We start from the raw sequence: 13080 nt of genomic DNA on the forward strand, positions 1-13080 counted from the left end.
TAATTTGTAAATTGTCAGGATAAAATAATAATACTGTTTTGCAAGTGTTTGTTAAAACTTTAGTCAACATTATTATGCAAATTGGAATTCAGATATCTTACAATCACAATAGACTCTTTAAGGTATAAGTAGCATTTAGTAAGATGTATTAGATGTAAACTTTGTCTCTGGAGTCAAAAACACCAGGTGGGTTTGACAGATAATGTGGACTGGGTTTTTAAAAATTTACTGATGTCTTTCAGTTGCCTTCTTGTAGTACTATAAAGAATAGAAAGCTAAAAATTTTCCAGATTCCCTTGTATCCAGACCTCCAAATGGGATTTACCTTTTACATTCAGATCCACTAGTGCAAGATTTGAATTGAATTTAGAAGTGAGTTATTTGGGACAAGAGGTAAGGCATCCATTTTTTAGATACAGATCACATCATAGGTGGCACATCATAGTAAAATTATGAATGGAAGTCAGGTTTGGAAGAGGAGTCTTCCTAACTGTACCAATGGCAGTGAAGATCTGGAGCTGACAGTTGTACAGGTGGCTTAATTCCACAAGCAGCATCCTGCTCATGGCAAAGTTACAGCTTCATTAGTGGTCCAGTTCTATAGTTCATCATTTTCACCACAGTCATCTTTCCCAGAGAGCACAGATTTAGGGAGTCTTTTCTATATCCAAGATAAACTTAAAAAATCTGGACTGGAGTTGCAAAAAGACATATGGGAGCTATAGCCTAGTCAAGGTAACCTGTTAAACCAGATGAAGGGGCTAAGCTTAGAGAGGTTAAGGAACTGTTAGTGGGTGACACTATCAGATATTGCCATGGGAGACATTCAAATTCAGTATGATTCAGGCAGTTATTCAGCCAAAAGGAACCAATAATACAGCAATACTAGTTGTCAAAATATTGAAATATTTCTGTAAGAGTGAATAGCTGCTGTCATGAACCCCAGCATGCCTCTGGCCCTTCCCTTAACCCCAAGGGACTTTTTCATCTAGAAGCTAATTAATAATTCCTGGCAGGACATCAGTATTTGAGCCATTTCCTTTTTCATTGTATGACTTGTGACATCTAATTGCTAATTTTTTTTCACTCCTGGATACAATTCTTGAGGCAGGTGCTTTCTACCAACCAGATTATATCTTTGTGTAATAAATATTTTATTGAATTAAAGAAAAAACTGAGATTTTAAACTGAAGCAACATAACATTTACCTCTCCTTAAATCAATAATGTCATTAATGTTTGTTCAGGAAAGAAGCAATTCTAAAAACTCAGTAAACTTTTGTAATCATAGGGAGATCATCTTAAGATGTCACCTGATAAAATTTTATTGTTGACAGATGGGTATCAGCCTTATAGAACTGGTGGAATGCTTAAAAAGTTAGAAAATGAATCTGAGAAGATGAAAGGCATTTATCTTCAGTGCTAATAACAGAAGCCTTGTCTTGAATACAGAAGATTTAAATTTTTTCACATTTATAATTTATAACAGAAGTTACTCTTCAGTAAGGAGTGAAGAGAAAATAATCCAAAGAATCGTTAAGCTACACAATGTTATGCAACTGAGTTATTTTACTTCAGGAGATACTAGGTGTTATGAAAAATTCTTCACATTTATACCTGTTGGCATGTAGGTTTAACAACAAATATACAGAAAATATGTTTTTCCTAATATTGCTTGTTATCATACATTACTCCCAAATTCTCAAAATAAAAAATCCCCCAGACTTTCTAGACCCTTGATCAATAAGAAGAGGCTGTCTTTACTCCAATGTATGCTCTTACCTCCTTTGTCAAATATCAGTTGTCCATAAAAGTGTGGGTTTATTTCTGGGTTCTCAGTTCTGTTCCAATGATCTAAATGCCTGTTCTTATGCCAGTACCAGGCTGTTTTAAGTGCAATGGCCTTATAGTATAACTTGATATCCAGAAGTGTGATACTTCCCACTCTATTCTTCCTTTTTAAGATTGCTGAGGTTATTCGTGTTCTCTTTTGGTTCCATATAAATTTTTGGAATATGTGTTCTATATCTTTGAAGTAAGTCATTGGCATTTTAATCGGTATTGCATTGAATTTATAAAGTGCTTTGGGTAATATAGACATTTTAATGATGTTTATTCTTCCTAACCATGAGCACAGTATATGCTTCCACTTGTTTGTATCTTCCCTGATTTCTTTTATCAATGTTTTATAATTTTCTGAGTACAAGTCTTTAATCTCCCTGCTTAAATATATTCCTAGGTACATTATTTTTTTGGTTGCAGTGGTAACGGGGATTGATTCCTTAATTTCTCTTTCTGACAGTTCATTGTTAGTGTATAAAAATGCCTCTGATTTCTGAGTATTAATTTTATATCCTGCCACCTTGCTGAGTTCATTTATCAGGTCTAGTAGTTTTTTGACTGCGACTTTACGGTTTTCTATATACAATATCATATAATCTGAAAATAATGATAGTTTTACTTCTTCTTTTCCAATTTGGATGCCTTTTATTTCTTTTTCTTGTCAATTGCTGTGGCTAGGACTTCCAGAACTATGTTGAATGAGAGTGGTGAAAGGGGGCACCCCTGCCTTGTTCCTGATCTTAAGGAGATTGCTTTTAATTTTTGCCCATTGAGTATGATATGAGCTGTGGGTTTGTCATAGATGGCCTTTATCATGTTGAGGTATGTTCCCTGTATTCCCACTTTGCTGAGAATTTTGATCATGAATGCATGCTGGATTTTATCAAATGCTTTTTCTGCATCTATTGAAATTATCATGTGGTTTTTCTCCTTTCTTTTGTTTATGTGATGAATCACATTCATTGATTTGTGAATATTGTACCAGCCTTGCCTCCCTAGAATAAATCCCACTTGATCATGGTGTATGATTTTTTTCATATATTGCTGGATCCAGTTTGCTAATATTTTGTTGAGGATTTTAGCATCTAAATTCATTAGGGATATTGGCCTATAATTTTCTTTCTTTGTGTTGTCTTTGCCTGGTTTTGGAATCAGAATTATGCTCGCCTCATAAAAGGAGCTTGGAAGTCTTCCTTCCTCTTGAATTTTTTGAAATAGCTTGAGAAGGATAGGAGTTAGTTCTTCTTTGAATATTTGGTAGAATTCACTTGTGAAGCCATCAGGCCCAGGACTTTTCTTTTGGGGGAGTTTTTTGATAACTGTTTCTATCTCATTTATTGTAATTGTTCTGTTTAGGTTTTCTGATTTTTCCAGATTAATTTTTGGAAGATTTTATATTTTAAGGAATTTTTCCATTTCACCTAGGTTGTCTAGTTTTTTGGCATACAGTTCTTCATAGTATTTTCTTACAATATTTTGTATTTCTGTTGTGTCAGTTGTTATTTCTCCACTCTCATTTCTAATTTTATTTATTTGAGTCCTGTCTCTTTTTTTCTCAGTGAGTCTGGTTAAAGGTTCATCAATCTTGTTTACCTTTTCAAAGAACCAGCTCCTGGTTTCATTGATCCTCTGTAGTGTCTCTTTAGCCTCTATGTCATTTATTTCCACTCTGATTTTTATTATTTTATTCCTTCTACTAGCTCTCTGCTTTACTTGCTGTTCGTTTTCTAGTTCTTTTAGATGCAGGGTCAAGTTGTTTATTTGAGCTTTTTCTAGCTTTTTGAGGTATGCTTGTAATGCTATGAACTTCCCTCTCAAGACTGCTTTTGCTGTGTCCCATAAATTTTGAGTTGATGTGTGCTCATCATCATTTGTTTCTAGGAATTTTTTAATTTCTTCTTTGATCTCATTGTTTACTCATTCGTTATTTAATAACGTGTTATTTAGTTTCCAAGTGTTTGAGTATTTTTCAGTTTTTCTGTTGTGGTTGATTTCTAGTTTTATGCCATTGTGATCAGAGAAAGTACTCAATATGATTTCAATTTTCTTAAATTTGTTGAGACCACTTTTGTGCCCTAAGATGTGGTCTATTCTAGAGAATGTACCATGAGAATGTATAGTCTGCTCCGGGGAGCTGGGCAGCCCTCTCCATGTTTCCGCTTTTCCTACCAGTCTCGGTGTGGCTTCTTCAGTGTTCCTTGGTTGAAGAGTCCTCTTAGTTTAGTCCAAAGTTGGTTTTTCCAGGTGATAGTTCTTAAAATTAGTTTTTAATCCCTTTGGTTCTGAGAGGTGGGATTTGGTACGTCCGCCTATTCCAGCACCATCTTGTCTTCCGGAGGAACCTCCAGCCAGTAACCAGCAATCTTAAAATAATAGCTTCTCTGGCAGCCTTGATTCCTGAATGATTCCAATAAACACAGTCCTTCTGTGGACTTGCAGTGGCTTCCAAAAGTAGGGTCCTGATACCTGAGTCTTTGTTGGATCGGGGTCAGCAGCATTGGAGGGAGTAGAAGGGCAAGCCCTAAAGACTGTGGTGGCACAGTGAATAAAGTGTCAACCTGGAACGCTGAAGTCACCTGTTCAAAACCCCAGGTTTGCCTGATCAAGGCACACATGGGAGTTGATGCTTCCTGCTTCTCTCCCCTCTCTCTCTTTCTCATCTTATTTAAGCACACAGCTCAATAGACAAAGGAAGAGGTTCCACTTTCAGGGGCTTCTCAGGTGTTCTCCTAGCCACATTTCTGGAACTTAGGCTTAGGCACCAGAGATTCCCATTTACACACCAATCACTTAGGGGCCTCTCAGGTGTTCTCTTTCTAAAATATTTTGGTAGTCACTCTGGTCAAACCTTTTTAGTTCTCTCCAGTTAGTGCTTGATTAAATGTTATTGCTACAAAGCTAAAATTTTAATTCCTGGGTTTTTTTTTTAAGTTTTTTAAAAATTCTTTTTATGGATATTGATCCAATGTAAAGTCAATATAATAACAACATAAAATCCATTTAACTTTGCACACACATACCTATCTCTCATCTGAAAACTGCATGTTTCCTTCCAACAAAAAGTAATAGATTTTTATCAAGTATAAAACCATCTTTTTACTTTATGTATCAACCACATTTTTTCTCATATAAATAATACAAATTATTTGAGGAACTTTGTTTTAAAAAGTGAGGTGGAATATACCTTCTGAAAGACCATCCTTCTATTATACAACTAAGTTCTTAATAAAAGAAAAGTTTAATGCACTTTAGGCACATAGTAAATAAAATTTCTAAGCACCTCTGAAATTACCTATCTTTAACACTACCAGGCCACTACTGCTTTGAGAGAGAGAGAAAAAAAGATGGTTGAGTCAAGCCAGAAAGCAGTAAGATCTAAGGCATCAAAAAGTGATCTTTCTCCAAAGGAAAAAAATAATATCAGGCTGAGTTTCTTTTCTATGCTTCTTTTTTCTATGCCAATTACCACAAACTTAGTGACTTAAAGCAAAATATATTAATATACCAAAATTTCTGTGGTTCAGGAGTCTCAGTTTAGCTGGATTCTCTGCAAGGCTGCAATCAGGCTATCAACAAGATCCAGGTGCTCATCTGGAAGCTTGACTGGACTCCAGTCACTGAAGAAAGTTTGTTTCGAAGCTCACCAATATTATAGGAAGAATCAATTTCCTTGAAGCTTAAGATTTATGGCAGCTTCTTTCTTTAAAGTCAGCCAGAAGGGCAAGATTTTAGAGCAAATTGCCTAGGATTACAGAATCTTACACAATATAACATAATGATGGAAATAGCATATGGGAAATTAACCCTTGCCATATTCTAGTGGTTAGAAGCAAGTTACAAGTCCTTCCCACACTCAATGAGAGGGACTTATACAAGGGCATGTGTACCAGGAGGTGGGGTTCATGGTCCTTCTTAAAGTTTGTACTCCAATAAGACTGACATTGATCAGGATTCTAAGGAGAATTGAATGGAAGAGGATGGGACTTGAAATTTCTTCATTTAGGTAACACCTCAAAGGGTCATTAAAGGATCACCTCCTGTCTATAACACTATGGTTTCTTACAAGAAATGAGGAAGGAGGTAAGCAAATCTTTCAGATGTTTAACTACATAAAGTGTTTAATATTGTTTCCAAAGTGTTTGTACCAATTGATATTTCAAAATCATCTCTGGTTTATAACATTCTCAATTTAGGCTTTCAGACACCTATTGTAAAGCCAGTAGCCAAGGCCACTATCACAGCAGCCTGGCCCATGCAGGTTCGCCTTGGATTTGGACAGTTGGTAAAGAAACAACGAAGCCACAAACTGGTGAGCCATAGTCTTTAATTCTAGCTTGCACCCGGCGGGCAAGTAAAAAATACACACTGGGCTCCAAAACCCACTCACATTCAGTGCTCACAAAGCCACTGACTTATCCGAGTTTCCTAGAATCAAAGGTTTCTAGCTCACCAGCCTTATTCTCCTCAGTTCTCCATCTCCTTCCTTATCCCAGATACAAACTCTACACAAACTGGCATCTCACTCAGCACTCCGCCATCTTGGCTGCTTCTCCTGGCCTCCTCCACGTGGCCTCCTTCTGTTCTCTGCTCTGCTCTCTCCTCTAATCACCCCAGGAACCAAGAGTGCAAACTCATTTTATATTGTAGCTTCACAATCCAATATACAAAATAGGGAAGTCTCCAATACAAAGTCACTTCTCTGAGGCATGATTGGATTGTACCACCCCACATCAAAAAGGGTGGGAAAGGCTTAATCCCAAAACCAAGCCCCAGGCTACAAAGATTCTCAACACACATTAATATCACCTGGGCAACGGCCTCCATCTTTAACAAAGTGAGCATAATACATTTTATCTGCCCAACACCTATATAATAAGATCAGTAAAATTTGGGTTTATTTTAACAAATGCAAAGAAACACAAGGAAATAAAATGAATGAGAGTCTGCAAAAACAGTAAAGAACAGTTATGTATGTCCCCTCAGCATTTAGACCTTGAAATTCTCAGAAATTGTTTATAAACTATGAATAACATATTACAAATATTAAAAAATGATTTTATTTTAAAAACAAGCAAAATGATAGGCTAAAAATAACAAATTTTTTAAATAAATATTTCAAAATTAAAAATAAAATTGTTGAAATCAGAGAATCAGTGAAAGAGTTAAAAAGCAAAAAGTGACACTCATAGACATAGAAAAAAGTGAAGTAGTTTGTAAGGCCAGGAGCCGCCATCGTGGCCATTCACATGCAGGTTCCCATTGGATTCGGGCAGACGATAAAGAAATGGCAGAGTCAGAGGATGGGGGGCCATCCTATTTATTGGTGTCTCACCAAGACAGGCAAACCACAAAAGAAGACAAGGGAAAAGCAGAAAACCAGCTTTTCCCATGAAGGGCAAGCGATCAGGGAAGCCCCTGCAATCCTGATAGCAGGAACTGGGTGAGCCAGCTCCTGGTCTGTCTCACTTTATAGTGTAGAAAACCAAAATCCCTTAATCCAATATACAAACAAGGAAGTCTCCAATACAAAGTCACTTATCCAAGGCATAATTGGATTCCTCATGAGAGTGCACCACCCAGATCATATAATCAGTCAAGGGTGTGGGGAAAAGCTTAGTCCTAAAACCAAACCTTAGGCTACAACGGCCGGCCTGGGCTGCTTATAGCCTGTCCCCCACACCCAATATAAGTCACAAGTGAGCAAACATATATATCATATTTACAAACTTATTTGACCAACATTCCACCCCTTTTGCTCGCTTTACAATCTAAACCACAGGCATCTTCCATGATGGTCACTGTGCAAGGAGTGGGATACATTGCATAAACAGAAATAGTACCAACTACAGCAATAGGATTAACAGATCAAAAACTATGGACGAAATGAGAGAGCTGTCAGTGGCACCAAGAGAGGCAAATCCTTTCCCTCTGGCAGAATACAGACCAGAGTTTTGTCTGCAGACAGCACCATAGCTGGCACCAGAGGCTGCCCTGAGCGGGCATACCAAACCTTATTGGCCAATACACCAGCATCTGCTGGTTCTATGTGTAGTAAAATAGGGGAACTCATTATTGGCCATAAAGAAATTACTTACAAAGGTGCCCTTCAAAATGCTGTCCCCTTGAGCACTCAAGGAATAATACACTTCTAACTTAGGTGGCCAGGTGCTGGTTGCCCAAGGAGTTAACTGGAGGTCTACCTCTAGCCCCTTTCCCCATGGTGCTAACAAGGCCACCCATCTCAGATGGGGGGCCTGTACAGTCCAGGGCCAAGTCCATTGAAGCCGTTGTCCTTTAAGAAGGGCTGTTGGAGCAGGTAAGAGCACGTTGCCCTGCTGTCCGAAACCTGGCTTGAGTAAAATGTCTTTGGTGCATATCTGCAACTGAATGGGGGCAGCTGTCCGATGCAGGAGGGCCTCTACTGGAGCTGGCCTCCCCCGTCGAGGTCGCTCATTCAAAATCCGGAGTACTGTCCATAAGCGGCGTGTCCATCCAGTAAGAGAGCTGGTGCCCCCCTCCTGTCGCAGTCTGTAAAGCCAGAAGCCAGGGCCAGGGCCACCATCACAGCAGCCGCCCGTCCCATGCAGGTTCGCATTGGATTCAGACAGTTGGTAAAGAAACAATGGAGCCAAAAACTGATGGGCTGTCATCTTTAATTCTAGCTTGCACCCGGCGGGCAAGTAAAAATACACACTGGGCTCCAAAACCCAGTCACATTCAGTGCTCACAAAGCTACTGATTTATCCGAGTTTCCTAGAATCAAAGGTTTCTAGCTCACCAGCCTTATTCACCTCTGTTCCCCATCTCCTTCCTTATCCCAGATACAAACTCTACACAAACTGGCATCTCACTCAGCACTGCACCATCTTGGCTGCTTCTCCTGGCCTCCTCCACGTGGCCTTTCTCTGCCCTCCTCTGCTCTCTCTTGCTAATCTCAGGAACCAAGAAACCAAGAGACTAAGCTCCTGTTCTCTCCTCATTTTATATTGTAGCTTCACAACCTTTAATCCAATATACAAAATAGGGAAGTCTCTACTACAAAGTCACTTCTCTGAGGCATGATTGGATTGTACCACCCCACATCAAAAGTGGGTGGGAAAGGCTTAATCCCAAAACCAAGCCCCAGGCTACAAGGATTCTCAACACACATTAATATCACCTGGGCAACGGCCTCTTTAACAAAGTGAGCATAATACATTTTATCTGCCAACAATCCACCCCTATGCTTACTTTACTACCCACAATCTATACCACTGGCATCCCTGTGCAAGGAAATTAGAACATTACACAGATTATAACAGCAAAAATCGTACAGTTTCAACAATTACAAAGGTACATTTCACCAGTCACTCAGCACTTAGGCCAAAGCGCAAAATGTCCTCGGCCTTCCTTCTAGCCATCGGAAAAGCTTCCCGGGGTGGAGGAGTGCTTCCAGCAAAGCCACCCCCACCCCCAGCAGGGTATTTCACATTGTCCAAAATCTGTAATCCGTAAATCCATCCAACAATGCCAATGCCCACTCTGGTCGTAGTCCAGGAAATCAGTCCACGCACATGGGTCATCAGCCACCCCCCTCATCCCTGCCATCCTCACAGGTCTTACACTGTCCCAAAGAGGGGCACGTGGCAATGGCAGTCAGCATTTCCATCTTGGCTCTGAAGAGCATGATAACGTCCATCCTATGTCCCAAAATCGCAGACCTACCAGGGCTGTAGTACGTGCTCCTTCCAGCTGGGCTCCCATCTTATGGAGACTGCGGATTGCAACTCCAGCTCGATTCTCCTCATCTTCCAAAGAGGAACTGAAAACACCAGCTCCTGCTGCCAGGCTCAAGCCCCGGGCTGCCGCCGCCTTCTGCTCCACAGACCTTGCAGCTCCGGACCCCACCTCAGCTTCAGCCTCAGCCTCAGCCTCAGCCTCAGCCTCAGCCTCAGCCTCAGCCTCAGCCTCAGCCTCAGTCCCGGCCTCCTGCCGCTGCTGGCTCTCCACAACATCCAGGGCAAGCTGCAACTCACAAACCTCTGAATCCTCCTCCAGCATTTGCTCCATTTCCAGGCGAATCTCGAACACCTGGTTGGCCTCCTCCTCCAGCATTTCCTCCAGCTCCAGGGTCAGCATCAGTTTCTCTTGCGTTTGCTCCAGCTCCTTCCACTGCTTGGTTTGCAGGTCCCAGGCAGCCTCTTCCACAGAGCTCTCAGTTTCCTCACGCATGGCTGTAAAAGTCAGCCAGCCTACGATCCCCAAAAGGACAGCCATGGGGAACCCTAACACTAGCCAGTCCTCTACTCCACCACTCAAAGGCTCCTTGCCAATCTGTATCGAATCCTGCCACAGACTACGCCAAATGTAAAGCCAGAAGCCAGGGCCAGGGCCACCATCACAGCGGCCACCTGGCCCATGCAGGTTCACATTGGATTCGGACAGTCGGTAAAGAAACAATGGAGCCAAAAACTGATGGGCTGTCATCTTTAATTCTAGCTTGCACCCGGCGGGCAAGTAAAAATACACACTGGGCTCCAAAACCCACTCACATTCAGTGCTCACAAAGCTACTGACTTATCCGAGTTTCCTAGAATCAAAGGTTTCTAGCTCACCAGCCTTATTCACCTCTGTTCCTCATCTCCTTCCTTATCCCAGATACAAACTCTACACAAACTGGCATCTCACTCAGCACTGCACCATCTTGGCTGCTTCTCCTGGCCTCCTCCACGTGGCCTTTCTCTGCCCTCCTCTGCTCTCTCTTGCTAATCTCAGGAACCAAGAAACCAAGAGACTAAGCTCCTGTTCTCTCCTCATTTTATAGTGTAGATTCATAACCTTTAATCCAATATACAAAATAGGGAAGTCTCTACTACAAAGTCACTTCTCTGAGGCATGATTGGATTGTACCACTCCACATCAAAAGTGGGTGGGAAAGGCTTAATCCCAATACCAAGCCCCAGGCTACAAGGATTCTCAACACACATTAATATCACCTGGGCAACGGCCTCTTTAACAAAGTGAGCATAATACATTTTATCTGCCCAACACAGTCCCTGCTTTAAGAGTCCATTATACCGCTCAATGATACCAGCAGCCTGGGGGTGGTAGGGAACATGGTACTTCCAGTCCACCCCCAGCTTTTGAGCCCATTGCCTCACCATTGAACCAGTGAAGTGGGTACCATTGTCACTTTCAAGGACCAGCGGTCGCCTATATGCAGCACTCAGGCAGTCCAGAGCCTGTATGACTGCCCTCTGGTCAGGGTTACGAGCAGGGTAAGCAGCAAGCAGCCCGGTGGCAGTATCTACACAAGTGACTGCATACTGGTACCCTTCTGACTTTGGTAAGGGTCCAATAATGTCTATCTGCCACCGTGTCAGTGGGACATGACCCCTCTGGATCTGTCCAGGTGACACTGGTGGTCTCCGAGGGTGTTCCTTGGAACATACTGCACATTGCTCACAGGCTGCAAGTACCTCTGCATAGGACACAGGCAAGTTCCAAGCCTTAACCGTAGCCCACATAGTTTTCTGTCCTGCATGGAGCAGGCGCCTGTGGAGCCAATCTGCCACATCACCTGCAGGCGCAGTCTCCAACCATCGCACACTTGCCAACGTGTCTGCCTCATCATTCCCAGGATGGGCTAGAGGGGCATGCCCTGTGACATGATATACTGTCACCTGCTTCTGGTGTCCTATTTCCCATAAGTCCTGCCACATAGCCTGACCCCATAGTGGACGGTGCATTACCATCCACTGGTTAATGTGCCAAGTAGCAATCCAAAGGGTAAGTCCACGATAGACGGTCCAGCTGTCAGTACAGATTACCAGAGGTGAAGTTTCATTATGGGCAACTAGCCAAACAGCTCTTAATTCTGCCCATTGGCTGCTTTGGCCTATACCCGTGTCCATCCAAATAGTCTCAGTGGCCGGATGGAAGGCTATAGCTGTCCATTTGGCAGGTTGGCCCCTGCTGGAACCATCAGTATACCAGGCATCCTCGGGGATGGGCACCCGCCCTTCCTGGTAGGGACTGACTTCAGGTTCTGCCTCCTGAGCCCCAGTTGCACCTGACTCTAAGGTCGCATAGGTGACTGGACCCAAGACTTCCTGCAGTTCTGCCCTCAATGGGCTGGTGCTAAGAGCACAGCATTGCTGCAGGTAGGCACCCCACTTGGCCAGGGTGGACATTTGGGCCATACCACTGCGTGGTTTAGTTGCCCAATCTCTCACCCATCCAGCAATAGGATACGTTGTCTTGACTGTAACTGGTGTTGTGGTTGTAATACTCTCAGTTGCCAGGAGGGCAGCATACACAGCTGCCAGCTGCTTCTCTACTAATGAGTAACGAACTTCAGCACCTTTCCACAATTGGGACCAAAACCCAATAGTTTGCCGTAGGTGCTCTGTCCGCTGCCACAAGCCCCATCCAAACCCCTCCGAGGTTACATGAACATCCAGCTCACAGGGCCTGGCAGGATCAAACACATTCAAGGCCTGTGCCACCTTGATAGCTCTCTTAGCAGCTGCAAATGAACCTTGCGCCTGCTCAGTCCAATCCCAGCGAACCCCCTTTCGAATAAGGTTGTACAAGGGGCATAGTAACTGAGCCAAATGCGGTATAAATGCTCGCCAATACCCCAACAAACCTAAGAATTCCTGTAACTGTTTTACCGTAGTGGGCACGGGGTATGCTTGAATCTTATCTATAACTGCGCCAGGGATAACTTCTGTCTTACCCGACCAGACAACTCCCAAGAATTTAACAGATAACCCAGGTCCTTGTAATTTGTTCTCGTTAACTGCCCAGCCACATGCTTTCAAATGGGATAGCAGGGTAGGGACTGCTTGCTCCAATTCTGAAAGAGAATCACTAGTTAGCATAATATCATCAATATAATGGTACATGTGGACTACCTCTGGCTGTTTCCATTTAGCCAGGTCAGCAGCCACCAGCCCATGGCACAAGGTGGGGCTATGCAAATAGCCCTGGGGTAACACTGTAAAGGTCCATTGTCTCCCTTCCCAACTGAAGGCAAATTGGTCTTGACTCTCTGCGGCTATTTCAATACAGAAAAAAGCATTGGCCAAGTCTGCCACAAGTGACCCAAAAAGGGCTGACGGGGCGCTAGCAAGGACAAATTCCCTCATTTTTGCCATAAACACTTCCTCATCTGGCCCACGAGACCCAGGATTGAAAACAGCATTCTTCATACCTAGTTCTCGAAGGACCTTTACTAACTCACTGTAGCACTGCC

Source organism: Saccopteryx bilineata, chromosome 2 (assembly GCF_036850765.1).
Source record: "Saccopteryx bilineata isolate mSacBil1 chromosome 2, mSacBil1_pri_phased_curated, whole genome shotgun sequence".
Taxonomy (NCBI): domain Eukaryota; kingdom Metazoa; phylum Chordata; class Mammalia; order Chiroptera; family Emballonuridae; genus Saccopteryx; species Saccopteryx bilineata.